Below are 24,929 nucleotides of genomic sequence, written 5' to 3'. Positions count from 1 at the left end.
TTAAGGCTTTTAATGTCAATGGCCATTCTAAGCTGAATGTGCCTGCTCTCGTCAGATCGCAGAAGTTACACAGCTTAAGCCCTCGCTAGTACCAGTGTGGGAGATTGTCTGGGAATCCGTGGTGCGGTTGACTTTTTATTATGTCGTTTAGATTTTGTTTCACAATCGATTAAATAGGACTATGGATTAAAGCATTTAACGTCAATGGCCATTCTAAGCTGAATGTGCATGCTCTCGTCAGATCGCAGAAGTTACACAGCTTAAGGCCTCGCTAGTACCAGTGTGGGAGACTGTCTGGGAATCCGTGGTGCGGTTGAATTTTTATTATGTCGTTTAGATTTTGTTTCACAATCGATTAAAAAGGACTATGGATTAAGCCATTTAATGTCAATGCCCATTCTAAGCTGAATGTCCATGCTCTCGTCAGATCGCAGAAGTTACACAGCTTAATGCCTCGCTAGTACCAGTGTGGGAGACTGTCTGTGAATCCGTGGTGCGGTTGACTTTTTATTATGTCGTTTAGATTTTGTTTCACAATCGATTAAAAAGGACTATGGATTAAAGCATTTAATGTCAATGGCCATTCTAAGCTGAATGTGCCTGCTCTCGTCAGATCGCAGAAGTTACACAGCTTAAGGCCTCGCTAGTACCAGTGTGGGAGACTTTCTGGGAATCCGTGGTGTGGTTGACTTTTTATTATGTCGTTTAGATTTTGTTTCACAATCGATTAAAAAGGACTATGGATTAAAGCATTTAATGTCAATGGCCATTCTAAGCTGAATGTGCCTGCTCTCGTCAGATCGCAGAAGTTACACAGCTTAAGGCCTCGCTAGTACCAGTGTGGGAGACTGTCTGGGAATCCGTGGTGTGGTTGACTTTTTATTATGTCGTTTAGATTTTGTTTCACAATCGATTAAAAAGGACTATGGATTAAAGCATTTAATGTCAATGGCCATTCTAAGCTGAATGTGCCTGCTCTCGTCAGATCGCAGAAGTTACACAGCTTAAGGCCTCGCTAGTACCAGTGTGGGAGACTGTCTGGGAATCCGTGGTGCGGCTGACTTTTTATTATGTCGTTTAGATTTTGTTTCACAATAGATTAAATAGGACTATGGATTAAAGCATTTAACGTCAATGGCCATTCTAAGCTCAATGTGCCTGCTCTCGTCAGAACGCAGCAGTTACACAGCTTAAGGCCTCGCTAGTACCAGTGTGGGAGACTGTCTTGGAATCCGTGGCGCGGTTGAATTTTTATTATGTCGTTTAGATTTTGTTTCACAATCGATTAAAAAGGACTATGGATTAAAGCATTTAATGTCAATGGACATTCTAAGCTGAATGTCCCTGCTCTCGTCAGATCGCAGAAGTTACACAGCTTAAGACCTCGCTAGTACCAGTGTGGGAGACTGTCTGGGAATCCGTGGTGCGGTTGACTTTTTATTATGTTGTTTAGATTTTGTTTCACAATAGATTAAATAGGACTATGGATTAAGGCTTTTAATGTCAATGGCCATTCTAAGCTGAATGTGCCTGCTCTCGTCAGATCGCAGAAGTTACACAGCTTAAGGCCTCGCTAGTACCAGTGTGGGAGACTGTCTGGGAATCCGTAGTGCGGTTGACTTTTTATTATGTCGTTTAGATTTTGTTTCACAATCGATTAAAAAGGACTATGGATTAAAGCATTCAATGTCAATGGTCATTCTAAGCTGAATGTGCCTGCTCTCGTCAGATCGCAGAAGTTACACAGCTTAAGGCCTCGCTAGTACCAGTTTGGGAGACTGTCTGGGAATCCGTGGTGCGGTTGACTTCTTATTATGTCGTTTAGATTTTGTTTCACAATAGATTAAATAGGACTATGGATTGAAGCATTTATCGTCAATGGCCATTCTAAGCTGAATGTGCATGCTCTCGTCAGAACGCAGAAGTTACACGGCTTAAGGCCTCGCTAGTACCAGTGTGGGAGACTGTCTGTGAATCCGTGGTGCGGTTGAATTTTTATTATGTCGTTTAGATTTTGTTTCACAATCGATTAAAAAGGACTATGGATTAAAGCATTTAATGTCAATGGCCATTCTAAGCTGAATGTGCCTGCTCTCGTCAGACCGCAGAAGTTACACAGCTTAAGGCCTCGCTAGTACCAGTGTGGGAGACTGTCTGGGAATCCGTGGTGCGGTTGACTTTTTATTATGTCGTTTAGATTTTGTTTCACAATCGATTAAAAAGGACTATGGATTAAAGCATTTAATGTCAATGGCCATTCTAAGCTGAATGTGCCTGCTCTCGTCAGATCGCAGAAGTTACACAGCTTAAGGCTTTGCTAGTACCAGTGTGGGAGACTGTCTGGGAATCCGTGGTGCGGTTGACTTTTTATTATGTCGTTTAGATTTTGTTTCACAATAGATTAAATAGGACTATGGATTAAAGCATTTAACGTCAATGGCCATTCTAAGCTGATTGTGCCTGCTCTCGTCAGAACGCAGAAGTTACACAGCTTAAGGCCTCGCTAGTACCAGTGTGGGAAACTGTCTGGGAATCCGTGGTGCGGTTGAATTTTTATTATGTCGTTTAGATTTTGTTTCACAATCGATTAAAAAGGACTATGTATTAAAGCATTTAATGTCAATGGCCATACAAAGCTGAATGTCCCTGTTCTCGTCAGATCGCAGAAGTTACACAGCTTAAGGCCTCGCTAGTACCAGTGTGGGAGACTGTCTGGGAATACGTGGTGCGGTTGACTTTTTATTATGTTGTTTAGATTTTGTTTCACAATAAATTAAATAGGACTATGGATTAAGGCTTTTAATGTCAATGGCCATTCTAAGCTGAATGTGCCTGCTCTCGTCAGATCGCAGAAGTTACACAGCTTAAGGCCTCGCTAGTACCAGTGTGGGAGACTGTCTGGGAATCCGTGGTGCGGCTGACTTTTTATTATGTCGTTTAGATTTTGTTTCACAATCGATTAAAAAGGACTATGGATTAAAGCATTTAATGTCTATGGCCATTCTAAGCTGAATGTGCCTGCTCTCGTCAGATCGCAGAAGTTACACAGCTTAAGGCCTCGCTAGTACCAGTGTGGGAGACTGTCTGGGAATCCGTGGTGCGGCTGACTTTTTATTATGTCGTTTAGATTTTGTTTCACAATAGATTAAATAGGACTATGGATTAAAGCATTTAACGTCAATGGCCATTCTAAGCTCAATGTGCCTGCTCTCGTCAGAACGCAGCAGTTACACAGCTTAAGGCCTCGCTAGTACCAGTGTGGGAGACTGTCTTGGAATCCGTGGTGCGGTTGAATTTTTATTATGTCGTTTAGATTTTGTTTCACAATCGATTAAAAAGGACTATGGATTAAAGCATTTAATGTCAATGGACATTCTAAGCTGAATGTCCCTGCTCTCGTCAGATCGCAGAAGTTACACAGCTTAAGACCTCGCTAGTACCAGTGTGGGAGACTGTCTGGGAATCCGAGGTGCGGTTGACTTTTTATTATGTTGTTTAGATTTTGTTTCACAATAGATTAAATAGGACTATGGATTAAGGCTTTTAATGTCAATGGCCATTCTAAGCTGGATGTGCCTGCTCTGGTCAGAACGCAGAAGTTACACAGCTTAAGGCCTCGCTAGTACCATTGTGGGAGACTGTCTGGGAATCCGTGGTGCGGTTGACATTTTTATTGTGTCGTTTAGATTTTGTTTCACAATCGATTAAAAAGGACTATGGATTAAAGCCTTTAATGTCAATGGCCATTCTAAGCTGAATGTCCCTGCTCTTGTTAGATCGCAGAAGTTACACAGCTTAACGCCTCGCTAGTACCAGTGTGGGAGACTGTCTGGGAATCCGTGGTGCGGTTGACTTTTTATTATGTCGTTTAGATTTTGTTTCACAATAGATTAAATAGGACTATGGATTAAAGCATTTAACGTCAATGGCCATTCTAAGCTGAATGTGCCTGCTCTCGTCGAGATCGCAGAAGTTACACAGCTTAAGGCCTCGCTAGTACCAGTGTGGGAGACTGTCTGGGAATCCGTGGTGCGGTTGAATTTTTATTATGTCGTTTAGATTTTGTTTCACAATCGATTAAAAAGGACTATGGATTAAAGCATTTAATGTCAATGGCCATTCTAAGCTGAATGTCCCTACTCTCGTCAGATCGCAGAAGTTACACAGCTTAAGGCTTCGCTAGTACCAGTGTGGGAGACTGTCTGGGAATCCGTGGTGCGGTTGCCTTTTTATTATGTCGTTTAGATTTTGTTTCACAATCGATTAAAAAGGACTATGGATTAAAGGATTAAAGCATTTAATGTCAATGGCCATTCTAAGCTGAATGTGCCTGCTCTCGTCAGATCGCAGAAGTTACACAGCTTAAGGCCTCGCTAGTACCAGTGTGGGAGACTGTCTGGGAATCCGTAGTGCGGTTGACTTTTTATTATGTCGTTTAGATTTTGTTTCACAATCGATTAAAAAGGACTATGGATTAAAGCATTTAATGTCAATGGCCATTCTAAGCTGAATGTGCCTGCTCTCGTCAGATCGCAGAAGTTACACAGCTTAAGGCCTCGCTAGTACCAGTTTGGGAGACTGTCTGGGAATCCGTGGTGCGGTTGACTTTTTATTATGGCGTTTAGATTTTGTTTCACAATCGATTAAAAAGGACTATGGATTAAAGCATTTAATGTCAATGGCCATTCTAAGCTGAATGTGCCTGCTCTCGTTAGATCACAGAAATTACACAGCTTAAGGCCTCGCTAGTACCAGTGTGGGAGACTGTCTGGGAATCCGTGGTGCGGTTGACTTCTTATTATGTCGTTTAGATTTTGTTTCACAATAGATTAAATAGGACTATGGATTAAAGCATTTATCGTCAATGGCCATTCTAAGCTGAATGTGCATGCTCTCGTCAGAACGCAGAAGTTACACAGCTTAAGGCCTCGCTAGTACCAGTGTGGGAGACTGTCTGGGAATCCGTGGTGCGGTTGACTTTTTATTATGTTGTTTAGCTTTTGTTTCACAATAGATTAAATAGGACTATGGATTAAGGCTTTTAATGTCAATGGCCATTCTAAGCTGAATGTGCCTGCTCTCGTCAGATCGCAGAAGTTACACAGCTTAAGCCCTCGCTAGTACCAGTGTGGGAGATTGTCTGGGAATCCGTGGTGCGGTTGACTTTTTATTATGTCGTTTAGATTTTGTTTCACAATCGATTAAATAGGACTATGGATTAAAGCATTTAACGTCAATGGCCATTCTAAGCTGAATGTGCATGCTCTCGTCAGATCGCAGAAGTTACACAGCTTAAGGCCTCGCTAGTACCAGTGTGGGAGACTGTCTGGGAATCCGTGGTGCGGTTGAATTTTTATTATGTCGTTTAGATTTTGTTTCACAATCGATTAAAAAGGACTATGGATTAAGCCATTTAATGTCAATGCCCATTCTAAGCTGAATGTCCATGCTCTCGTCAGATCGCAGAAGTTACACAGCTTAATGCCTCGCTAGTACCAGTGTGGGAGACTGTCTGTGAATCCGTGGTGCGGTTGACTTTTTATTATGTCGTTTAGATTTTGTTTCACAATCGATTAAAAAGGACTATGGATTAAAGCATTTAATGTCAATGGCCATTCTAAGCTGAATGTGCCTGCTCTCGTCAGATCGCAGAAGTTACACAGCTTAAGGCCTCGCTAGTACCAGTGTGGGAGACTTTCTGGGAATCCGTGGTGTGGTTGACTTTTTATTATGTCGTTTAGATTTTGTTTCACAATCGATTAAAAAGGACTATGGATTAAAGCATTTAATGTCAATGGCCATTCTAAGCTGAATGTGCCTGCTCTCGTCAGATCGCAGAAGTTACACAGCTTAAGGCCTCGCTAGTACCAGTGTGGGAGACTGTCTGGGAATCCGTGGTGTGGTTGACTTTTTATTATGTCGTTTAGATTTTGTTTCACAATCGATTAAAAAGGACTATGGATTAAAGCATTTAATGTCAATGGCCATTCTAAGCTGAATGTGCCTGCTCTCGTCAGATCGCAGAAGTTACACAGCTTAAGGCCTCGCTAGTACCAGTGTGGGAGACTGTCTGGGAATCCGTGGTGCGGCTGACTTTTTATTATGTCGTTTAGATTTTGTTTCACAATAGATTAAATAGGACTATGGATTAAAGCATTTAACGTCAATGGCCATTCTAAGCTCAATGTGCCTGCTCTCGTCAGAACGCAGCAGTTACACAGCTTAAGGCCTCGCTAGTACCAGTGTGGGAGACTGTCTTGGAATCCGTGGCGCGGTTGAATTTTTATTATGTCGTTTAGATTTTGTTTCACAATCGATTAAAAAGGACTATGGATTAAAGCATTTAATGTCAATGGACATTCTAAGCTGAATGTCCCTGCTCTCGTCAGATCGCAGAAGTTACACAGCTTAAGACCTCGCTAGTACCAGTGTGGGAGACTGTCTGGGAATCCGTGGTGCGGTTGACTTTTTATTATGTTGTTTAGATTTTGTTTCACAATAGATTAAATAGGACTATGGATTAAGGCTTTTAATGTCAATGGCCATTCTAAGCTGTATGTGCCTGCTCTGGTCAGAACGCAGCAGTTACACAGCTTAACGCCTCGCTAGTACCAGTGTGGGAGACTGTCTGGGAATCCGTGGTGCGGTTGACTTTTTATTATGTCGTTTAGATTTTGTTTCACAATAGATTAAATAGGACTATGGATTAAAGCATTTAACGTCAATGGCTATTCTAAGCTGAATGTGCCTCCTCTCGTCAGATCGCAGAAGTTACACAGCTTAAGGCCTCGCTAGTACCAGTGTGGGAGACTGTCTGGGAATCCGTGGTGCGGTTGAATTTTTATTATGTCGTTTAGATTTTGTTTCACAATCGATTAAAAAGGACTATGGATTAAAGCATTTAATGTCAATGGCCATTCTAAGCTGAATGTGCCTGCTCTCGTCAGATCGCAGAAGTTACACAGCTTAAGGCCTCGCTAGTACCAGTGTGGGAGACTGTCTGGGAATCCGTAGTGCGGTTGACTTTTTATTATGTCGTTTAGATTTTGTTTCACAATCGATTAAAAAGGACTATGGATTAAAGCATTCAATGTCAATGGTCATTCTAAGCGGAATGTGCCTGCTCTCGTCAGATCGCAGAAGTTACACAGCTTAAGGCCTCGCTAGTACCAGTGTGGGAGACTGTCTGGGAATCCGTGGTGCGGTTGACTTCTTATTATGTTGTTTAGCTTTTTTTTCACAATAAATTAAATAGGACTATGGATTAAGGCTTTTAATGTCAATGGCCATTCTAAGCTGAATGTGCCTGCTCTCGTCAGATCGCAGAAGTTACACAGCTTAAGGCCGCGCTAGTACCAGTGTGGGAGACTGTCTGGGAATCCGTGGTGTGGTTAACTTTTTATTATGTCGTTTAGATTTTGTTTCACAATCGATTAAAAAGGACTATGGATTAAAGCATTTGATGTCAATGGCCATTCTAAGCTGAATGTGCAAGCTCTCGTTAGATTGCAGAAGTTACACAGCTTAACGCCTCGCTAGTACCAGTGTGGGAGACTGTCTGGGAATCCGTGGTGCGGTTGACTTTTTATTATGTCGTTTACATTTTGTTTCACAATAGATTAAATAGGACTATGGAGTAAAGCATTTAACGTCAATGGCCATTCTAAGCTGAATGTGCCTGCTCTCGTCAGATCGCAGAAGTTACACAGCTTAAGGCCTCGCTAGTACCAGTGTGGGAGACTGTCTGGGAATCCGTGGTGTGGTTGAATTTTTATTATGTCGTTTAGATTTTGTTTCACAATCGATTAAAAAGGACTATGGATTAAAGCATTTGATGTCAATGGCCATTCTAAGCTGAATGTCCCTGCTCTCGTCAGATCACAGAAGTTACACAGCTTAAGGCCTCGCTAGTACCAGTGTGGGAGACTGTCTGGGAATCCGTGGTGCGGTTGACTTTATATTATGTTGTTTAGATTTTGTTTCACAATCGATTAAAAAGGACTATGGATTAAAGCATTTAATGTCTATGGCCATTCTAAGCTGAATGTGCCTGCTCTCGTCAGATCGCAGAAGTTACACAGCTTAAGGCCTCGCTAGTACCAGTGTGGGAGACTGTCTGGGAATCCGTGGTGCGGCTGACTTTTTATTATGTCGTTTAGATTTTGTTTCACAATAGATTAAATAGGACTATGGATTAAAGCATTTAACGTCAATGGCCATTCTAAGCTCAATGTGCCTGCTCTCGTCAGAACGCAGCAGTTACACAGCTTAAGGCCTCGCTAGTACCAGTGTGGGAGACTGTCTTGGAATCCGTGGTGCGGTTGAATTTTTATTATGTCGTTTAGATTTTGTTTCACAATCGATTAAAAAGGACTATGGATTAAAGCATTTAATGTCAATGGACATTCTAAGCTGAATGTCCCTGCTCTCGTCAGATCGCAGAAGTTACACAGCTTAAGACCTCGCTAGTACCAGTGTGGGAGACTGTCTGGGAATCCGTGGTGCGGTTGACTTTTTATTATGTTGTTTAGATTTTGTTTCACAATAGATTAAATAGGACTATGGATTAAGGCTTTTAATGTCAATGGCCATTCTAAGCTGAATGTGCCTGCTCTGGTCAGAACGCAGAAGTTACACAGCTTAAGGCCTCGCTAGTACCAGTGTGGGAGACTGTCTGGGAATCCGTGGTGCGGTTGACATTTTTATTGTGTCGTTTAGATTTTGTTTCACAATCGATTAAAAAGGACTATGGATTAAAGCCTTTAATGTCAATGGCCATTCTAAGCTGAATGTCCCTGCTCTTGTTAGATCGCAGAAGTTACACAGCTTAACGCCTCGCTAGTACCAGTGTGGGAGACTGTCTGGGAATCCGCGGTGCGGTTGACTTTTTATTATGTCGTTTAGATTTTGTTTCACAATAGATTAAATAGGACTATGGATTAAAGCATTTAACGTCAATGGCCATTCTAAGCTGAATGTGCCTGCTCTCGTCGAGATCGCAGAAGTTACACAGCTTAAGGCCTCGCTAGTACCAGTGTGGGAGACTGTCTGGGAATCCATGGTGCGGTTGAATATTTATTATGTCGTTTAGATTTTGTTTCACAATCGATTAAAAAGGACTATGGATTAAAGCATTTAATGTCAATGGCCATTCTTAGCTGAATGTCCCTACTCTCGTCAGATCGCAGAAGTTACACAGCTTAAGGCCTCGCTAGTACAAGTGTGGGAGACTGTCTGGGAATCCGTGGTGCGGTTGCCTTTTTATTATGTCGTTTAGATTTTGTTTCACAATCGATTAAAAAGGACTATGGATTAAAGCATTTAATGTCAATGGCCATTCTAAGCTGAATGTGCCTGCTCTCGTCAGATCGCAGAAGTTACACAGCTTAAGGCCTCGCTAGTACCAGTGTGGGAGACTGTCTGGGAATCCGTAGTGCGGTTGACTTTTTATTATGTCGTTTAGATTTTGTTTCACAATAGATTAAATAGGACTATGGATTAAGGCATTTATCGTCAATGGCCATTCTAAGCTGAATGTGCATGCTCTCGTCAGAACGCAGAAATTACACAGCTTAAGGCCTCGCTAGTACCAGTGTGGGAGACTGTCTGGGAATCCGTGGTGCGGTTGACTTTTTATTATGTTGTTTAGCTTTTGTTTCACAATAGATTAAATAGGACTATGGATTAAGGCTTTTAATGTCAATGGCCATTCTAAGCTGAATGTGCCTGCTCTCGTCAGATCGCAGAAGTTACACAGCTTAATCCCTCGCTAGTACCAGTGTGGGAGATTGTCTGGGAATCCGTGGTGCGGTTGACTTTTTATTATGTCGTTTAGATTTTGTTTCACAATCGATTAAATAGGACTATGGATTAAAGCATTTAACGTCAATGGCCATTCTAAGCTGAATGTGCATGCTCTCGTCAGATCGTAGAAGTTACACAGCTTAAGGCCTCGCTAGTACCAGTGTGGGAGACTGTCTGGGAATCCGTGGTGCGGTTGAATTTTTATTATGTCGTTTAGATTTTGTTTCACAATCGATTAAAAAGGACTATGGATTAAGGCATTTAATGTCAATGCCCATTCTAAGCTGAATGTCCATGCTCTCGTCAGATCGCAGAAGTTACACAGCTTAAGGCCTCGCTAGTACCAGTGTGGGAGACTGTCTGTGAATCCGTGGTGCGGTTGACTTTTTATTATGTCGTTTAGATTTTGTTTCACAATCGATTAAAAAGGACTATGGATTAAAGCATTTAAAGTCAATGGCCATTCTAAGCTGAATGTGCCTGCTCTCGTCAGATCGCAGAAGTTACACAGCTTAAGGCCTCGCTAGTACCAGTGTGGGAGACTGTCTGGGAATCCGTGGTGTGGTTGACTTTTTATTATGTCGTTTAGATTTTGTTTCACAATCGATTAAAAAGGACTATGGATTAAAGCATTTAATGTCAATGGCCATTCTAAGCTGAATGTGCCTGCTCTCGTCAGATCGCGGAAGTTACACAGCTTAAGGCCTCGCTAGTACCAGTGTGGGAGACTGTCTGGGAATCCGTGGTGCGGCTGACTTTTTATTATGTCGTTTAGATTTTGTTTCACAATAGATTAAATAGGACTATGGATTAAAGCATTTAACGTCAATGGCCATTCTAAGCTCAATGTGCCTGCTCTCGTCAGAACGCAGCAGTTACACAGCTTAAGGCCTCGCTAGTACCAGTGTGGGAGACTGTCTGGGAATCCGTGGTGCGGCTGACTTTTTATTATGTCGTTTAGATTTTGTTTCACAATCGATTAAAAAGGACTATGGATTAAAGCATTTAATGTCAATGGCCATTCTAAGCTGAATGTGCCTGCTCTCGTCAGATTGCAGAAGTTACACAGCTTAAGGCCTCGCTAGTACCAGTGTGGGAGACTGTCTTGGAATCCGTGGCGCGGTTGAATTTTTATTATGTCGTTTAGATTTTGTTTCACAATCGATTAAAAAGGACTATGGATTAAAGCATTTAATGTCAATGGACATTCTAAGCTGAATGTCCCTGCTCTCGTCAGATCGCAGAAGTTACACAGCTTAAGACCTCGCTAGTACCAGTGTGGGAGACTGTCTGGGAATCCGTGGTGCGGTTGACTTTTTATAATGTTGTTTAGATTTTGTTTCACAATAGATTAAATAGGACTATGGATTAAGGCTTTTAATGTCAATGGCCATTCTAAGCTGTATGTGCCTGCTCTGGTCAGAACGCAGCAGTTACACAGCTTAAGGCCTCGCTAGTACCAGTGTGGGAGACTGTCTGGGAATCCGTGGTGCGGTTGAATTTTTATTGTGTCGTTTAGATTTTGTTTCACAATCGATTAAAAAGGACTATGGATTAAAGCCTTTAATGTCAATGGCCATTCTAAGCTGAATGTCCCTGCTCTTGTTAGATCGCAGAAGTTACACAGCTTAACGCATCGCTAGTACCAGTGTGGGAGACTGTCTGGGAATCCGTGGTGCGGTTGACTTTTTATTATGTCGTTTAGATTTTGTTTTACAATAGATTAAATAGGACTATGGATTAAAGCATTTAACGTCAATGGCTATTCTAAGCTGAATGTGCCTGCTCTCGTCAGATCGCAGAAGTTACACAGCTTAACGCCTCGCTAGTACCAGTGTGAGAGACTGTCTGGGAATCCGTGGTGCGGTTGACTTTTATTATGTCGTTTAGATTTTGTTTCACAATCGATTAAAAAGGACTATGGATTAAAGCATTTAATGTCAATGGCCATTCTAAGCTGAATGTCCCTGTTCTCGTCAGATAGCAGAAGTTACACAGCTTAAGGCCTCGCTAGTACCAGTGTGGGAGACTGTCTGGGAATCCGTGGTGCGGTTGATTTTTTATTATGTCGTTTAGATTTTGTTTCACAATCGATTAAAAAGGACTATGGATTAAAGCATTTAATGTCAATGGCCATTCTAAGCTGAATGTGCCTGCTCTCGTCAGATCGCAGAAGTAACACAGCTTAAGGCCTCGCTAGTACCAGTGTGGAAGACTGTCTGGGAATCCGTGGTGCGGTTGACTTTTTATTATGTCGTTTAGATTTTGTTTCACAATAGATTAAATAGGACTATGGATTAAAGCATTTAACGTCAATGGCCATTCTAAGCTGAATGTGCCTGCTCTCGTCAGCTCGCAGAAGTTACACAGCTTAAGGCCTCGCTAGTACCAGTGTGGGAGACTGTCTGGGTATCCGTGGTGCGGTTGAATTTTTATTATGTTGTTTAGATTTTGTTTCACAATCGATTAAAAAGGACTATGGATTAAAGCATTTAATGTCAATGGCCATTCTAAGCTGAATGTGCCTGCTCTCGTCAGATCGCAGAAGTTACACTGCTTAAAGCCTCGCTAGTACCAGTGTGGGAGACTGTCTGGGATACCGTGGTGCGGTTGACTTTTTATTATGTTGTTTAGATTTTGTTTCACAATAGATTAAATAGGACTATGGATTAAGGCTTTTAATGTCAATGGCCATTCTAAGCTGAATGTGCCTGCTCTCGTTAGATCGCAGAAGTTACACAGTTTAAGGCCTCGCTAGTACCAGTGTGGGAGACTGTCTGGGTATCCGTGGTGCGGTTGAATTTTTATTATGTCGTTTAGATTTTGTTTCACAATCGATTAAAAAGGACTATGGATTAAAGCATTTAATGTCAATGGCCATTCTAAGCTGAATGTCCCTGCTCTCGTCAGATCGCAGAAGTTACACAGCTTAAGGCCTCGCTAGTACCAGTGTGGGAGACTGTCTGGGAATCCGTGGTGCGGTTGACTTTTTATTATGTTGTTTAGATTTTGTTTCACAATAGATTAAATAGGACTATGGATTAAGGCTTTTAATGTCAATGGCCATTCTAAGCTGAATGTGCCTGCTCTCGTTAGATCGCAGAAGTTACACAGCTTAAGGCCTCGCTAGTACCAGTGTGGGAGACTGTCTGGGTATCCGTGGTGCGGTTGAATTTTTATTATGTCGTTTAGATTTTGTTTCACAATCGATTAAAAAGGACTATGGATTAAAGCATTTAATGTCAATGGCCATTCTAAGCTGAATGTCCCTGCTCTCGTCAGATCGCAGAAGTTACACAGCTTAAGGCCTCGCTAGTACCAGTGTGGGAGACTGTCTGGGAATCCGTGGTGCGGTTGACTTTTTATTATGTCGTTTAGATTTTGTTTCACAATCGATTAAAAAGGACTATGGATTAAAGCATTTAATGTCAATGGCCATTCTAAGCTGAATGTGCCTGCTCTCGTCAGATCACAGAAGTTACACAGCTTAAGGCCTCGCTAGTACCAGTGTGGGAGACTGTCTGGGAATCCGTGGTGCGGTTGCCTTTTTATTATGTCGTTTAGATTATGTTTCACAATAGATTAAATAGGACTATGGATTAAGGCATTTAACGTCAATGGCCATTCTAAGCTGAATGTGCCTGCTCTCGTCAGAACGTAGAAGTTACACAGCTTAAGGCCTCGCTAGTACCAGTGTGGGAGACTGTCTGGGTATCCGTGGTGCGGTTGAATTTTTATTATGTCTTTTAGATTTTGTTTCACAATCGATTAAAAAGGACTATGGATTAAAGCATTTAATGTCAATGGCTATTCTAAACTGAATGTCCCTGCTCTCGTCAGATCTCAGATCTCAGAGGTTACACAGCTTAAGGCCTCGCTAGTACCAGTGTGGGAGACTGTCTGGGAATCCGTGGTGCGGTTGACTTTTTATTATGTCGTTTAGATTTTGTTTCACAATCGATTAAAAAGGACTATGGATTAAAGCATTTAATGTCAATGGCCATTCTAAGCTGAGTGTGCCTGCTCTCGTCAGATCGCAGAAGTTACACAGCTTAAGGCCTCGCTAGTACCAGTGTGGGAGACTGTCTGGGAATCCGTGGTGCGGTTGAATTTTTATTATGTCGTTTAGATTTTGTTTCACAATCGATTAAATAGGACTATGGATTAAAGCATTTAATGTCAATGGCCATTCTAAGCTGAATGTGCCTGCTCTCGTCAGATCGCAGAAGTTACACAGCTTAAGGCCTCGCTAGTACCAGTGTGGGTGACTGTCTGGGAATCCGTGGTGCGGTTGACTTTTTATTATGTTGTTTAGATTTTGTTTCACAATAGATTAAATAGGACTATGGATTAAGGCTTTTAATGTCAATGGCCATTCTAAGCTGAATGTGCCTGCTCTCGTTAGATCGCAGAAGTTACACAGCTTAACGCCTCGCTAGTACCAGTGTGAGAGACTGTCTGGGAATCCGTGGTGCGGTTGACTTTTATTATGTCGTTTAGATTTTGTTTCACAATCGATTAAAAAGGACTATGGATTAAAGCATTTAATGTCAATGGCCATTCTAAGCTGAATGTCCCTGTTCTCGTCAGATAGCAGAAGTTACACAGCTTAAGGCCTCGCTAGTACCAGTGTGGGAGACTGTCTGGGAATCCGTGGTGCGGTTGATTTTTTATTATGTCGTTTAGATTTTGTTTCACAATCGATTAAAAAGGACTATGGATTAAAGCATTTAATGTCAATGGCCATTCTTAGCTGAATGTGCCTGCTCTCGTCAGATCGCAGAAGTAACACAGCTTAAGGCCTCGCTAGTACCAGTGTGGAAGACTGTCTGGGAATCCGTGGTGCGGTTGACTTTTTATTATGTCGTTTAGATTTTGTTTCACAATAGATTAAATAGGACTATGGATTAAAGCATTTAACGTCAATGGCCATTCTAAGCTGAATGTGCCTGCTCTCGTCAGATCGCAGAAGTTACACAGCTTAAGGCCTCGCTAGTACCAGTGTGGGAGACTGTCTGGGTATCCGTGGTGCGGTTGAATTTTTATTATGTCGTTTAGATTTTGTTTCACAATCGATTAAAAAGGACTATGGATTAAAGCATTTAATGTCAATGGCCATTCTAAGCTGAATGTGCCTGCTCTCGTCAGATCGCAGAAGTTACACTGCTTAAAGCCTCGCTAGTACCAGTGTGGGAGACTGTCTGGGAATCCGTGGTGCGGTTGACTTTTTATTATGTTGTTTAGATTTTGTTTCACAATAGATTAAATAGGACTATGGATTAAGGCTTTTAATGTCAATGGCCATTCTAAGCTGAATGTGCCTGCTCTCGTTAGATCGCAGAAGTTACACAGCTTAAGGCCTCGCTAGTACCAGTGTGGGAGACTGTCTGGGTATCCGTGGTGCGGTTGAATTTTTATTATGTCGTTTAGATTTTGTTTCACAATCGATTAAAAAGGACTATGGATTAAAGCATTTAATGTCAATGGCCATTCTAAGCTGAATGTCCCTGCTCTCGTCAGATCGCAGAAGTTACACAGCTTAAGGCCTCGCTAGTACCAGTGTGGGAGACTGTCTGGGAATCCGTGGTGCGGTTGGCTTTTTATTATGTTGTTTAGATTTTGTTTCACAATAGATTAAATAGGACTATGGATTAAGGCTTTTAATGTCAATGGCCATTCTAAGCTGAATGTGCCTGCTCTCGTCAGATCACAGAAGTTACACTGCTTAAGGCCTCGCTAGTACCAGTGTGGGAGACTGTCTGGGAATCCGTGGTGCGGTTGACTTTTTATTATGTCGTTTAGATTTTGTTTCACAATCGATTAAAAAGGACTATGGATTAAAGCATTTAATGTCAATGGCCATTCTAAGCTGAATGTCCCTGCTGTCGTCAGATCGCAGAAGTTACACAGCTTAAGGCCTCGCTAGTACCAGTGTGGGAGACTGTCTGGGAATCTGTGGTGCGGTTGACTTTTTGTTATGTCGTTTAGATTTTGTTTCACAATAGATTAATTAGGACTATGGATTAAAGCATTTAACGTCAATGGCCATTCTAAGCTGAATGTGCCTGCTCTCGTCAGATCGCAGAAGTTACACAGCTTAAGGCCTCGCTAGTACCAGTGTGGGAGACTGTCTGGGAATCCGTGGTGCGGTTGACTTTTTATTATGTCGTTTAGATTTTGTTTCACAATAGATTAAATAGGACTATGGATTAAAGCATTTAACGTCAATGGCCATTCTAAGCTGAATGTGCCTGCTCTCGTCAGAACGCAGAAGTTACACAGCTTAAGGCCTCGCTAGTACCAGTGTGGGAGACTGTCTGGGTATCCGTGGTGCAGTTGAATTTTTATTATGTCGTTTAGATTTTGTTTCACAATCGATTAAAAAGGACTATGGATTAAAGCATTTAATGTCAATGGCTATTCTAAGCTGAATGTCCCTGCTCTTGTCAGATCGCAGAAGTTACACAGCTTAAGGCCTCGCTAGTACCAGTGTGGGAGACTGTCTGGGAATCCGTGGTGCGGTTGACTTTTTATTATGTCGTTTAGATTTTGTTTCACAATCGATTAAAAAGGACTATGGATTAAAGCATTTAATGTCAATGGCCATTCTAAGCTAAATGTGCCGGCTCTCGTCAGATCGCAGAAGTTACACAGCTTAAGGCCTCGCTAGTACCAGTGTGGGAGACTGTCTGGGAATCCGTGGTGCGGTTGACTTTTTATTATGTCGTTTAGATTTTGTTTCACAATCGATTAAAAAGGACTATGGATTAAAGCATTTAATGTCAATGGCCATTCTAAGCTGAATGTCCCTGCTCTCTTCAGATCGCAGAAGTTAGACAGCTTAAGGCCTCGCTAGTACCAGTGTGGGAGACTGTCTGGGTATCCGTGGTGCGGTTGAATTTTTATTATGTCGTTTAGATTTTGTTTCACAATCGATTAAAAAGGACTATGGATTAAAGCATTTAATGTCAATGGCCATTCTAAGCTGAATGTGCCTGCTCTCGTCAGATCGCAGAAGTTACACTGCTTAAAGCCTCGCTAGTACCAGTGTGGGAGACTGTCTGGGAATCCGTGGTGCGGTTGACTTTTTATTATGTTGTTTAGATTTTGTTTCACAATAGATTAAATAGGACTATGGATTAAGGCATTTAATGTCAATGGCCATTCTAAGCTGAATGTGCCTGCTCTCGTTAGATCGCAGAAGTTACACAGTTTAACGCCTCGCTAGTACCAGTGTGAGAGACTGTCTGGGAATCCGTGGTGCGGTTGACTTTTATTATGTCTTTTAGATTTTGTTTCACAATCGATTAAAAAGGACTATGGATTAAAGCATTTAATGTCAATGGCCATTCTAAGCTAAATGTGCCGGCTCTCGTCAGATCGCAGAAGTTACACAGCTTAAGGCCTCGCTAGTACCAGTGTGGGAGACTGTCTGGGAATCCGTGGTGCGGTTGACTTTTTATTATGTCGTTTAGATTTTGTTTCACAATCGATTAAAAAGGACTATGGATTAAAGCATTTAATGTCAATGGCCATTCTAAGCTGAATGTCCCTGCTCTCTTCAGATCGCAGAAGTTAGACAGCTTAAGGCCTCGCTAGTACCAGTGTGGGAGACTGTCTGGGTATCCGTGGTGCGGTTGAATTTTTATTATGTCGTTTAGATTTTGTTTCACAATCGATTAAAAAGGACTATGGATTAAAGCATTTAATGTCAATGGCCATTCTAAGCTGAATGTGCCTGCTCTCGTCAGATCGCAGAAGTTACACTGCTTAAAGCCTCGCTAGTACCAGTGTGGGAGACTGTCTGGGAATCCGTGGTGCGGTTGACTTTTTATTATGTTGTTTAGATTTTGTTTCACAATAGATTAAATAGGACTATGGATTAAGGCATTTAATGTCAATGGCCATTCTAAGCTGAATGTGCCTGCTCTCGTTAGATCGCAGAAGTTACACAGTTTAACGCCTCGCTAGTACCAGTGTGAGAGACTGTCTGGGAATCCGTGGTGCGGTTGACTTTTATTATGTCTTTTAGATTTTGTTTCACAATCGATTAAAAAGGACTATGGATTAAAGCATTTAATGTCAATGGCCATTCTAAGCTGAATGGCCCTGCTCTCGTCAGATAGCAGAAGTTACACAGCTTAAGGCCTCGCTAGTACCAGTGTGGGAGACTGTCTGGGAATCCGTGGTGCGGTTGATTTTTTATTATGTCGTTTAGATTTTGTTTCACAATCGATTAAAAAGGACTATGGATTAAAGCATTTAATGTCAATGGCCATTCTAAGCTGAATGTGCCTGCTCTCGTCAGATCGCAGAAGTTACACAGCTTAAGGCCTCGCTAGTACCAGTGTGGGAGACTGTCTGGGAATCCGTGGTGCGGTTGACTTTTTATTATGTCGTTTAGATTTTGTTTCACAATCGATTAAAAAGGACTATGGATTAAAGCATTTAATGTCAATGGCCATTCTAAGCTGAATGTGCCTGCTCTCGTCAGATCGCAGAAGTTACACAGCTTAAGGCCTCGCTAGTACCAGTGTGGGAGACTGTCTGGGAATCCGTGGTGCGGTTGACTTTTTATTATGTCGTTTAGATTTTGTTTCACAATCGATTAAAAAGGACTATGGATTAAAGCATTTAATGTCAATGGCCATTCTAAGCTGAATGTGCCTGCTCTCGTCAGATCGCAGAAGTTACACAGCTTAAGGCCTCGCTAGTACCAGTGTGGGAGACTGTCTGGGAATCCGTGGTGCGGTTGACTTTTTATTATGTCGTTTAGATTTTGTTTCACAATAGATTAAATAGGACTATGGATTAAGGCATTTAACGTCAATGGCCATTCTAAGCTGAATGTGCCTGCTCTCGTCAGAACGCAGAAGTTACACAGCTTAAGGCCTCGCTAGTACCAGTGTGGGAGACTGTCTGGGAATCCGTGGTGCGGTTGACTTTTTATTATGTCGTTTAGATTTTGTTTCACAATAGATTAAATAGGACTATGGATTAAAGCATTTAACGTCAATGGCCATTCTAAGCTGAATGTGCCTTCTCTCGTCAAAACGCAGAAGTTACACAGCTTAAGGCCTCGCTAGTACCAGTGTGGGAGACTGTCTGGGTATCCGTGGTGCGGTTGAATTTTTATTATGTCGTTTAGATTTTGTTTCACAATCGATTAAAAAGGACTATGGATTAAAGCATTTAATGTCAATGGCTATTCTAAACTGAATGTCCCTGCTCTCGTCAGATCTCAGAAGTTACACAGCTTAAGGCCTCGCTAGTACCAGTGTGGGAGACCGTCTGGGAATCCGTGGTGCGGTTGACTTTTTATTATGTCGTTTAGATTTTGTTTCACAATCGATTAAAAAGGACTATGGATTAAAGCATTTAATGTCAATGGCCATTCTAAGCTGAATGTGCCTGCTCTCGTCAGATCGCAGAAGTTACACAGCTTAAGGCCTCGCTAGTACCAGTCTGGGAGACTGTCTGGGAATCCGTGGTGCGGTTGAATTTTTATTATGTCGTTTAGATTTTGTTTCACAATCGATTAAATAGGACTATGGATTAAAGCATTTAATGTCAATGGCTATTCTAAACTGAATGTCCCTGCTCTCGTCAGATCTCAGAAGTTACACAGCTTAAGGCCTCGCTAGTACCAGTGTGGGAGACTGTCTGGGAATCCGTGGTGCGGTTGACTTTTTATTATGTCGTTTAGATTTTGTTTCACAATCGATTAAAAAGGACTATGGATTAAAGCATTTAATGTCAATGGCCATTCTAAGCTGAATGTGCCTGCTCTCGTCAGATCGCAGAAGTTACACAGCTTAAGGCCTCGCTAGTACCAGTGTGGGTGACTGTCTGGGAATCCGTGGTGCGGTTGACTTTTTATTATGTTGTTTAGATTTTGTTTCACAATAGATTAAATAGGACTATGGATTAAGGCTTTTAATGTCAATGGCCATTCTAAGCTGAATGTGCCTGCTCTCGTTAGATCGCAGAAGTTACACAGCTTAACGCCTCGCTAGTACCAGTGTGAGAGACTTTCTGGGAATCCGTGGTGCGGTTGACTTTTATTATGTCGTTTAGATTTTGTTTCACAATCGATTAAAAAGGACTATGGATTAAAGCATTTAATGTCAATGGCCATTCTAAGCTGAATGTGCCTGCTCTCGTCAGATCGCAGAAGTAACACAGCTTAAGGCCTCGCTAGTACCAGTGTGGAAGACTGTCTGGGAATCCGTGGTGCGGTTGACTTTTTATTATGTCGTTTAGATTTTGTTTCACAATAGATTAAATAGGACTATGGATTAAAGCATTTAACGTCAATGGCCATTCTAAGCTGAATGTGCCTGCTCTCGTCAGAACGCAGAAGTTACACAGATTAAGGTCTCGCTAGTACCAGTGTGGGAGACTGTCTGGGAATCCGTGGTGCGGTTGATTTTTTATTATGTCGTTTAAATTTTGTTTCACAATCGATTAAAAAGGACTATGGATTAAAGCATTTAATGTCAATGGCCATTCTAAGCTGAATGTGCCTGCTCTCGTCAGATCGCAGAAGTTACACAGCTTAAGGCCTTGCTAGTACCAGTGTGGGAGACTGTCTGGGAATCCGTGGTGCGGTTGCCTTTATATTATGTCGTTTAGATTTTGTTTCACAATCGATTAAAAAGGACTATGGATTAAAGCATTTAATGTCAATGGCCATTCTAAGCTGAATGGCCCTGCTCTCGTCAGATAGCAGAAGTTACACAGCTTAAGGCCTCGCTAGTACCAGTGTGGGAGACTGTCTGGGAATCCGTGGTGCGGTTGATTTTTTATTATGTCGTTTAGATTTTGTTTCACAATCGATTAAAAAGGACTATGGATTAAAGCATTTAATGTCAATGGCCATTCTAAGCTGAATGTGCCTGCTCTCGTCAGATCGCAGAAGTTACACAGCTTAAGGCCTCGCTAGTACCAGTGTGGGAGACTGTCTGGGAATCCGTGGTGCGGTTGACTTTTTATTATGTCGTTTAGATTTTGTTTCACAATCGATTAAAAAGGACTATGGATTAAAGCATTTGATGTCAATGGCCATTCTAAGCTGAATGTGCCTGCTCTCGTCAGATCGCAGAAGTTACACAGCTTAAGGCCTCGCTAGTACCAGTGTGGGAGACTGTCTGGGAATCCGTGGTGCGGTTGACTTTTTATTATGTCGTTTAGATTTTGTTTCACAATCGATTAAAAAGGACTATGGATTAAAGCATTTAATGTCAATGGCCATTCTAAGCTGAATGTGCCTGCTCTCGTCAGATCGCAGAAGTTACACAGCTTAAGGCCTCGCTAGTACCAGTGTGGGAGACTGTCTGGGAATCCGTGGTGCGGTTGACTTTTTATTATGTCGTTTAGATTTTGTATCACAATAGATTAAATAGGACTATGGATTAAGGCATTTAACGTCAATGGCCATTCTAAGCTGAATGTGCCTGCTCTCGTCAGAACGCAGAAGTTACACAGCTTAAGGCCTCGCTAGTACCAGTGTGGGAGACTGTCTGGGTATCCGTGGTGCGGTTGAATTTTTATTATGTCGTTTAGATTTTGTTTCACAATCGATTAAAAAGGACTATGGATTAAAGCATTTAATGTCAATGGCTATTCTAAACTGAATGTCCCTGCTCTCGTCAGATCTCAGAAGTTACACAGCTTAAGGCCTCGCTAGTACCAGTGTGGGAGACCGTCTGGGAATCCGTGGTGCGGTTGCCTTTTTATTATGTCGTTTAGATTTTGTTTCACAATCGATTAAAAAGGACTATGGATTAAAGCATTTAATGTCAATGGCCATTCTAAGCTGAATGTGCCTGCTCTCGTCAGATCGCAGAAGTTACACAGCTTAAGGCCTCGCTAGTACCAGTGTGGGAGACTGTCTGGGAATCCGTGGTGCGGTTGAATTTTTATTATGTCGTTTAGATTTTGTTTCACAATCGATTAAATAGGACTATGGATTAAAGCATTTAATGTCAATGGCTATTCTAAACTGAATGTCCCTGCTCTCGTCAGATCTCAGAAGTTACACAGCTTAAGGCCTCGCTAGTACCAGTGTGGGAGACTGTCTGGGAATCCGTGGTGCGGTTGACTTTTTATTATGTCGTTTAGATTTTGTTTCACAATCGATTAAAAAGGACTATGGATTAAAGCATTTAATGTCAATGGCCATTCTAAGCTGAATGTGCCTGCTCTCGTCAGATCGCAGAAGTTACACAGCTTAAGGCCTCGCTAGTACCAGTGTGGGTGACTGTCTGGGAATCCGTGGTGCGGTTGACTTTTTATTATGTTGTTTAGATTTTGTTTCACAATAGATTAAATAGGACTATGGATTAAGGCTTTTAATGTCAATGGCCATTCTAAGCTGAATGTGCCTGCTCTCGTTAGATCGCAGAAGTTACACAGCTTAACGCCTCGCTAGTACCAGTGTGAGAGACTGTCTGGGAATCCGTGGTGCGGTTGACTTTTATTATGTCGTTTAGATTTTGTTTCACAATCGATTAAAAAGGACTATGGATTAAAGCATTTAATGTCAATGGCCATTCTAAGCTGAATGTGCCTGCTCTCGTCAGATCGCAGAAGTAACACAGCTTAAGGCCTCGCTAGTACCAGTGTGGAAGACTGTCTGGGAATCCGTGGTGCGGTTGACTTTTTATTATGTCGTTTAGATTTTGTTTCACAATAGATTAAATAGGACTATGGATTAAAGCATTTAACGTCAATGGCCATTCTAAGCTGAATGTGCCTGCTCTCGTCAGAACGCAGAAGTTACACAGATTAAGGTCTCGCTAGTACCAGTGTGGGAGACTGTCTGGGAATCCGTGGTGCGGTTGATTTTTTATTATGTCGTTTAGATTTTGTTTCACAATCGATTAAAAAGGACTATGGATTAAAGCATTTAATGTCAATGGCCATTCTAAGCTGAATGTGCCTGCTCTCGTCAGAACGCAGAAGTTACACAGCTTAAGGTCTTGCTAGTACCAGTGTGGGAGACTGTCTGGGAATCCGTGGTGCGGTTGCCTTTTTATTATGTCGTTTAGATTTTGTTTCACAATCGATTAAAAAGGACTATGGATTAAAGCATTTAATGTCAATGGCCATTCTAAGCTGAATGTGCCTGCTCTCGTCAGATCGCAGAAGTTACACAGCTTAAGGCCTCGCTAGTACCAGTGTTGGAGACTGTCTGGGAATCCGTGGTGCGGTTGACTTTTTATTATGTCGTTTAGATTTTGTTTCACAATAGATTAAATAGGACTATGGATTAAAGCATTTAATGTCAATGGCCATTCTAAGCTGAATGTGCCTGCTCTCGTCAGATCGCAGAAGTTACACAGCTTAAGGCCTTGCTAGTACCAGTGTGGGAGACTGTCTGGGAATCCGTGGTGCGGTTGACTTTTTATTATGTCGTTTAGATTTTGTTTCACAATAGATTAAATAGGACTATGGATTAAAGCATTTAACGTCAATGGCCATTCTAAGCTGAATGTGCCTGCTCTCGTCAGAACGCAGAAGTTACACAGATTAAGGCCTCGCTAGTACCAGTGTGGGAGACTGTCTGGGAATCCGTGGTGCGGTTGACTTTTTATTATGTCGTTTAGATTTTGTTTCACAATCGATTAAAAAGGACTATGGATTAAAGCATTTAATGTCAATGGCCATTCTAAGCTGAATGTTCCTGCTCTCGTCAGATCGCAGAAGTTACACAGCTTAAGGCCTCGCTAGTACCAGTGTGGGAGACTGTCTGGGAATCCGTGGTGCGGTTGACTTTTTATTATGTCGTTTAGATTTTGTTTCACAATCGATTAAAAAGGACTATGGATTAAAGCATTTAATGTCAATGGCCAGTCTAAGCTGTATGTGCCTGCTCTTGTTAGATCGCAGAACTTACACAGCTTAACGCCTCGCTAGTACCAATGTGGGAGACTGTCTGGGAATCCGTGGTGCGGTTGACTTTTTATTATGTCGTTTAGATTTTGTTTCACAATAGATTAAATAGGACTATGGATTAAAGCATTTAACGTCAATGGCCATTCTAAGCTGAATGTGCCTGCTCTCGTCACATCGCAGAAGTTACACAGCTTAAGGCCTCGCTAGTACCAGTGTGGGAGACTGTCTGGGAATCCGTGGTGCGGTTGACTTTTTAGTATGTCGTTTAGATTTTGTTTCACAATCGATTAAAAAGGACTATGGATTAAAGCATTTAATATCAATGGCCATTCTAAGCTGAATGTGCCTGCTCTCGTCAGATCGCAGAAGTTACAAAGCTTAAGGCCTCGCTAGTACCAGTGTGGGAGACTGTCTGGGAATCCGTGGTGCGGTTGACTCTTTATTATGTCGTTTAGATTTTGTTTCACAATCGATTAAAAAGGACTATGGATTAAAGCATTTATTGTCAATGGCCATTCTAAGCTGAATGTGCCTGCTCTCGTCAGATCGCAGAAGTTACACAGCTTAAGGCCTTGCTAGTACCAGTGTGGGAGACTGTCTGGGAATCCGTGGTGCGGTTGCATTTTTATTATGTCGTTTAGATTTTGTTTCACAATCGATTAAAAAGGACTATGGATTAAAGCATTTAATGTCAATGGCCATTCTAAGCTGAATGTCCCTGCTCTTGTCAGATCGCAGAAGTTACACAGCTTAAGGCCTCGCTAGTACCAGTGTGGGAGACTGTCTGGGAATCTGTGGTGCGGTTGACTTTTTGTTATGTCGTTTAGATTTTGTTTCACAATAGATTAATTAGGACTATGGATTAAAGCATTTAACGTCAATGGCCATTCTAAGCTGAATGTGCCTGCTCTCGTCAGATCGCAGAAGTTACACAGCTTAAGGCCTCGCTAGTACCAGTGTGGGAGACTGTCTGGGAATCCGTGGTGCGGTTGACTTTTTATTATGTCGTTTAGATTTTGTTTCACAATAGATTAAATAGGACTATGGATTAAAGCATTTAATGTCAATGGCCATTCTAAGCTGAATGCGCCTGCTCTCGTCAGATCGCAGAAGTTACACAGCTTAAGGCCTCGCTAGTACCAGTGTGGGAGACTGTCTGGGAATCCGTGGTGCGGTTGACTTTTTATTATGTCGTTTAGATTTTGTTTCACAATAGATTAAATAGG

The 24,929-nt window shown here is 41.9% G+C and overlaps 1 protein-coding gene and 109 pseudogenes across 4 annotated transcripts in view; all 110 read left to right on the top strand.

Moving 5' to 3' along the window:
- The window catches only part of NFIC (nuclear factor I C), an 863,572-nt gene that overhangs the window by 259,706 nt on the left and 578,937 nt on the right, over positions 1 to 24,929 (top strand). The gene's annotated exons all lie outside the window — the stretch shown is intronic.
- On the top strand, positions 15 to 133 carry LOC142685483 (5S ribosomal RNA; annotated as a pseudogene).
- LOC142687172 (5S ribosomal RNA) lies at positions 201 to 319 on the top strand (annotated as a pseudogene).
- On the top strand, positions 573 to 691 carry LOC142729475 (5S ribosomal RNA; annotated as a pseudogene).
- Positions 759 to 877, top strand: LOC142733441 (5S ribosomal RNA; annotated as a pseudogene).
- LOC142737029 (5S ribosomal RNA) lies at positions 945 to 1,063 on the top strand (annotated as a pseudogene).
- Positions 1,317 to 1,435, top strand: LOC142688118 (5S ribosomal RNA; annotated as a pseudogene).
- On the top strand, positions 1,503 to 1,621 carry LOC142737613 (5S ribosomal RNA; annotated as a pseudogene).
- LOC142732238 (5S ribosomal RNA) lies at positions 1,689 to 1,807 on the top strand (annotated as a pseudogene).
- Positions 1,875 to 1,993, top strand: LOC142711228 (5S ribosomal RNA; annotated as a pseudogene).
- LOC142728776 (5S ribosomal RNA) lies at positions 2,061 to 2,179 on the top strand (annotated as a pseudogene).
- On the top strand, positions 2,247 to 2,365 carry LOC142737352 (5S ribosomal RNA; annotated as a pseudogene).
- LOC142666096 (5S ribosomal RNA) lies at positions 2,433 to 2,551 on the top strand (annotated as a pseudogene).
- Positions 2,619 to 2,737, top strand: LOC142736868 (5S ribosomal RNA; annotated as a pseudogene).
- Positions 2,805 to 2,923, top strand: LOC142737028 (5S ribosomal RNA; annotated as a pseudogene).
- LOC142668633 (5S ribosomal RNA) lies at positions 2,991 to 3,109 on the top strand (annotated as a pseudogene).
- On the top strand, positions 3,177 to 3,295 carry LOC142708656 (5S ribosomal RNA; annotated as a pseudogene).
- Positions 3,363 to 3,481, top strand: LOC142687018 (5S ribosomal RNA; annotated as a pseudogene).
- LOC142738224 (5S ribosomal RNA) lies at positions 3,549 to 3,667 on the top strand (annotated as a pseudogene).
- LOC142674388 (5S ribosomal RNA) lies at positions 3,922 to 4,041 on the top strand (annotated as a pseudogene).
- Positions 4,109 to 4,227, top strand: LOC142711295 (5S ribosomal RNA; annotated as a pseudogene).
- LOC142737611 (5S ribosomal RNA) lies at positions 4,303 to 4,421 on the top strand (annotated as a pseudogene).
- Positions 4,489 to 4,607, top strand: LOC142724709 (5S ribosomal RNA; annotated as a pseudogene).
- LOC142737697 (5S ribosomal RNA) lies at positions 4,675 to 4,793 on the top strand (annotated as a pseudogene).
- Positions 4,861 to 4,979, top strand: LOC142736107 (5S ribosomal RNA; annotated as a pseudogene).
- Positions 5,047 to 5,165, top strand: LOC142685472 (5S ribosomal RNA; annotated as a pseudogene).
- Positions 5,233 to 5,351, top strand: LOC142687161 (5S ribosomal RNA; annotated as a pseudogene).
- Positions 5,605 to 5,723, top strand: LOC142729464 (5S ribosomal RNA; annotated as a pseudogene).
- LOC142733430 (5S ribosomal RNA) lies at positions 5,791 to 5,909 on the top strand (annotated as a pseudogene).
- Positions 5,977 to 6,095, top strand: LOC142737027 (5S ribosomal RNA; annotated as a pseudogene).
- Positions 6,349 to 6,467, top strand: LOC142688096 (5S ribosomal RNA; annotated as a pseudogene).
- Positions 6,907 to 7,025, top strand: LOC142737610 (5S ribosomal RNA; annotated as a pseudogene).
- LOC142738103 (5S ribosomal RNA) lies at positions 7,093 to 7,211 on the top strand (annotated as a pseudogene).
- LOC142665443 (5S ribosomal RNA) lies at positions 7,279 to 7,397 on the top strand (annotated as a pseudogene).
- On the top strand, positions 7,651 to 7,769 carry LOC142666500 (5S ribosomal RNA; annotated as a pseudogene).
- LOC142738173 (5S ribosomal RNA) lies at positions 7,837 to 7,955 on the top strand (annotated as a pseudogene).
- Positions 8,023 to 8,141, top strand: LOC142668622 (5S ribosomal RNA; annotated as a pseudogene).
- Positions 8,209 to 8,327, top strand: LOC142708645 (5S ribosomal RNA; annotated as a pseudogene).
- LOC142688085 (5S ribosomal RNA) lies at positions 8,395 to 8,513 on the top strand (annotated as a pseudogene).
- On the top strand, positions 8,581 to 8,699 carry LOC142737446 (5S ribosomal RNA; annotated as a pseudogene).
- On the top strand, positions 8,954 to 9,073 carry LOC142708457 (5S ribosomal RNA; annotated as a pseudogene).
- Positions 9,327 to 9,445, top strand: LOC142737609 (5S ribosomal RNA; annotated as a pseudogene).
- Positions 9,513 to 9,631, top strand: LOC142735847 (5S ribosomal RNA; annotated as a pseudogene).
- Positions 9,885 to 10,003, top strand: LOC142711416 (5S ribosomal RNA; annotated as a pseudogene).
- Positions 10,257 to 10,375, top strand: LOC142733419 (5S ribosomal RNA; annotated as a pseudogene).
- Positions 10,443 to 10,561, top strand: LOC142667142 (5S ribosomal RNA; annotated as a pseudogene).
- LOC142690152 (5S ribosomal RNA) lies at positions 10,629 to 10,747 on the top strand (annotated as a pseudogene).
- On the top strand, positions 11,001 to 11,119 carry LOC142688074 (5S ribosomal RNA; annotated as a pseudogene).
- Positions 11,187 to 11,305, top strand: LOC142701988 (5S ribosomal RNA; annotated as a pseudogene).
- On the top strand, positions 11,744 to 11,862 carry LOC142698134 (5S ribosomal RNA; annotated as a pseudogene).
- On the top strand, positions 11,930 to 12,048 carry LOC142738523 (5S ribosomal RNA; annotated as a pseudogene).
- Positions 12,488 to 12,606, top strand: LOC142706988 (5S ribosomal RNA; annotated as a pseudogene).
- Positions 12,674 to 12,792, top strand: LOC142728040 (5S ribosomal RNA; annotated as a pseudogene).
- On the top strand, positions 12,860 to 12,978 carry LOC142694075 (5S ribosomal RNA; annotated as a pseudogene).
- LOC142728024 (5S ribosomal RNA) lies at positions 13,046 to 13,164 on the top strand (annotated as a pseudogene).
- LOC142672136 (5S ribosomal RNA) lies at positions 13,232 to 13,350 on the top strand (annotated as a pseudogene).
- LOC142702589 (5S ribosomal RNA) lies at positions 13,418 to 13,536 on the top strand (annotated as a pseudogene).
- Positions 13,797 to 13,915, top strand: LOC142666865 (5S ribosomal RNA; annotated as a pseudogene).
- Positions 13,983 to 14,101, top strand: LOC142735632 (5S ribosomal RNA; annotated as a pseudogene).
- Positions 14,354 to 14,472, top strand: LOC142698126 (5S ribosomal RNA; annotated as a pseudogene).
- Positions 14,540 to 14,658, top strand: LOC142672081 (5S ribosomal RNA; annotated as a pseudogene).
- Positions 14,726 to 14,844, top strand: LOC142686045 (5S ribosomal RNA; annotated as a pseudogene).
- Positions 14,912 to 15,030, top strand: LOC142686842 (5S ribosomal RNA; annotated as a pseudogene).
- Positions 15,098 to 15,216, top strand: LOC142694064 (5S ribosomal RNA; annotated as a pseudogene).
- Positions 15,284 to 15,402, top strand: LOC142735558 (5S ribosomal RNA; annotated as a pseudogene).
- Positions 15,470 to 15,588, top strand: LOC142676740 (5S ribosomal RNA; annotated as a pseudogene).
- On the top strand, positions 15,656 to 15,774 carry LOC142704629 (5S ribosomal RNA; annotated as a pseudogene).
- LOC142713427 (5S ribosomal RNA) lies at positions 15,842 to 15,960 on the top strand (annotated as a pseudogene).
- On the top strand, positions 16,028 to 16,146 carry LOC142674805 (5S ribosomal RNA; annotated as a pseudogene).
- On the top strand, positions 16,214 to 16,332 carry LOC142677492 (5S ribosomal RNA; annotated as a pseudogene).
- LOC142685362 (5S ribosomal RNA) lies at positions 16,400 to 16,518 on the top strand (annotated as a pseudogene).
- Positions 16,586 to 16,704, top strand: LOC142706483 (5S ribosomal RNA; annotated as a pseudogene).
- On the top strand, positions 16,772 to 16,890 carry LOC142686831 (5S ribosomal RNA; annotated as a pseudogene).
- Positions 17,143 to 17,261, top strand: LOC142685351 (5S ribosomal RNA; annotated as a pseudogene).
- Positions 17,329 to 17,447, top strand: LOC142706472 (5S ribosomal RNA; annotated as a pseudogene).
- On the top strand, positions 17,515 to 17,633 carry LOC142686820 (5S ribosomal RNA; annotated as a pseudogene).
- Positions 17,886 to 18,004, top strand: LOC142708078 (5S ribosomal RNA; annotated as a pseudogene).
- LOC142713416 (5S ribosomal RNA) lies at positions 18,072 to 18,190 on the top strand (annotated as a pseudogene).
- Positions 18,258 to 18,376, top strand: LOC142713405 (5S ribosomal RNA; annotated as a pseudogene).
- Positions 18,444 to 18,562, top strand: LOC142713383 (5S ribosomal RNA; annotated as a pseudogene).
- On the top strand, positions 18,630 to 18,748 carry LOC142728545 (5S ribosomal RNA; annotated as a pseudogene).
- On the top strand, positions 19,002 to 19,120 carry LOC142676916 (5S ribosomal RNA; annotated as a pseudogene).
- Positions 19,188 to 19,306, top strand: LOC142737893 (5S ribosomal RNA; annotated as a pseudogene).
- Positions 19,374 to 19,492, top strand: LOC142702949 (5S ribosomal RNA; annotated as a pseudogene).
- Positions 19,560 to 19,678, top strand: LOC142735620 (5S ribosomal RNA; annotated as a pseudogene).
- Positions 19,931 to 20,049, top strand: LOC142738522 (5S ribosomal RNA; annotated as a pseudogene).
- On the top strand, positions 20,117 to 20,235 carry LOC142684588 (5S ribosomal RNA; annotated as a pseudogene).
- Positions 20,303 to 20,421, top strand: LOC142737635 (5S ribosomal RNA; annotated as a pseudogene).
- Positions 20,489 to 20,607, top strand: LOC142708067 (5S ribosomal RNA; annotated as a pseudogene).
- Positions 20,675 to 20,793, top strand: LOC142713372 (5S ribosomal RNA; annotated as a pseudogene).
- On the top strand, positions 20,861 to 20,979 carry LOC142713361 (5S ribosomal RNA; annotated as a pseudogene).
- LOC142713350 (5S ribosomal RNA) lies at positions 21,047 to 21,165 on the top strand (annotated as a pseudogene).
- On the top strand, positions 21,233 to 21,351 carry LOC142673095 (5S ribosomal RNA; annotated as a pseudogene).
- Positions 21,419 to 21,537, top strand: LOC142698823 (5S ribosomal RNA; annotated as a pseudogene).
- On the top strand, positions 21,605 to 21,723 carry LOC142736663 (5S ribosomal RNA; annotated as a pseudogene).
- Positions 21,791 to 21,909, top strand: LOC142702938 (5S ribosomal RNA; annotated as a pseudogene).
- On the top strand, positions 21,977 to 22,095 carry LOC142735608 (5S ribosomal RNA; annotated as a pseudogene).
- Positions 22,348 to 22,466, top strand: LOC142738521 (5S ribosomal RNA; annotated as a pseudogene).
- Positions 22,534 to 22,652, top strand: LOC142684566 (5S ribosomal RNA; annotated as a pseudogene).
- On the top strand, positions 22,720 to 22,838 carry LOC142673239 (5S ribosomal RNA; annotated as a pseudogene).
- LOC142734695 (5S ribosomal RNA) lies at positions 22,906 to 23,024 on the top strand (annotated as a pseudogene).
- On the top strand, positions 23,092 to 23,210 carry LOC142731919 (5S ribosomal RNA; annotated as a pseudogene).
- On the top strand, positions 23,278 to 23,396 carry LOC142734176 (5S ribosomal RNA; annotated as a pseudogene).
- LOC142715787 (5S ribosomal RNA) lies at positions 23,464 to 23,582 on the top strand (annotated as a pseudogene).
- LOC142689644 (5S ribosomal RNA) lies at positions 23,836 to 23,954 on the top strand (annotated as a pseudogene).
- LOC142679064 (5S ribosomal RNA) lies at positions 24,022 to 24,140 on the top strand (annotated as a pseudogene).
- LOC142688504 (5S ribosomal RNA) lies at positions 24,208 to 24,326 on the top strand (annotated as a pseudogene).
- On the top strand, positions 24,394 to 24,512 carry LOC142677326 (5S ribosomal RNA; annotated as a pseudogene).
- Positions 24,580 to 24,698, top strand: LOC142713339 (5S ribosomal RNA; annotated as a pseudogene).
- On the top strand, positions 24,766 to 24,884 carry LOC142676388 (5S ribosomal RNA; annotated as a pseudogene).

Source organism: Rhinoderma darwinii, chromosome 1, assembly GCF_050947455.1.
Source record: "Rhinoderma darwinii isolate aRhiDar2 chromosome 1, aRhiDar2.hap1, whole genome shotgun sequence".
NCBI classification, from domain to species: domain Eukaryota; kingdom Metazoa; phylum Chordata; class Amphibia; order Anura; family Rhinodermatidae; genus Rhinoderma; species Rhinoderma darwinii.
Note: the sequence above shows the minus strand (reverse complement) of the source record. Positions and strands in the feature narration are given on the sequence as shown.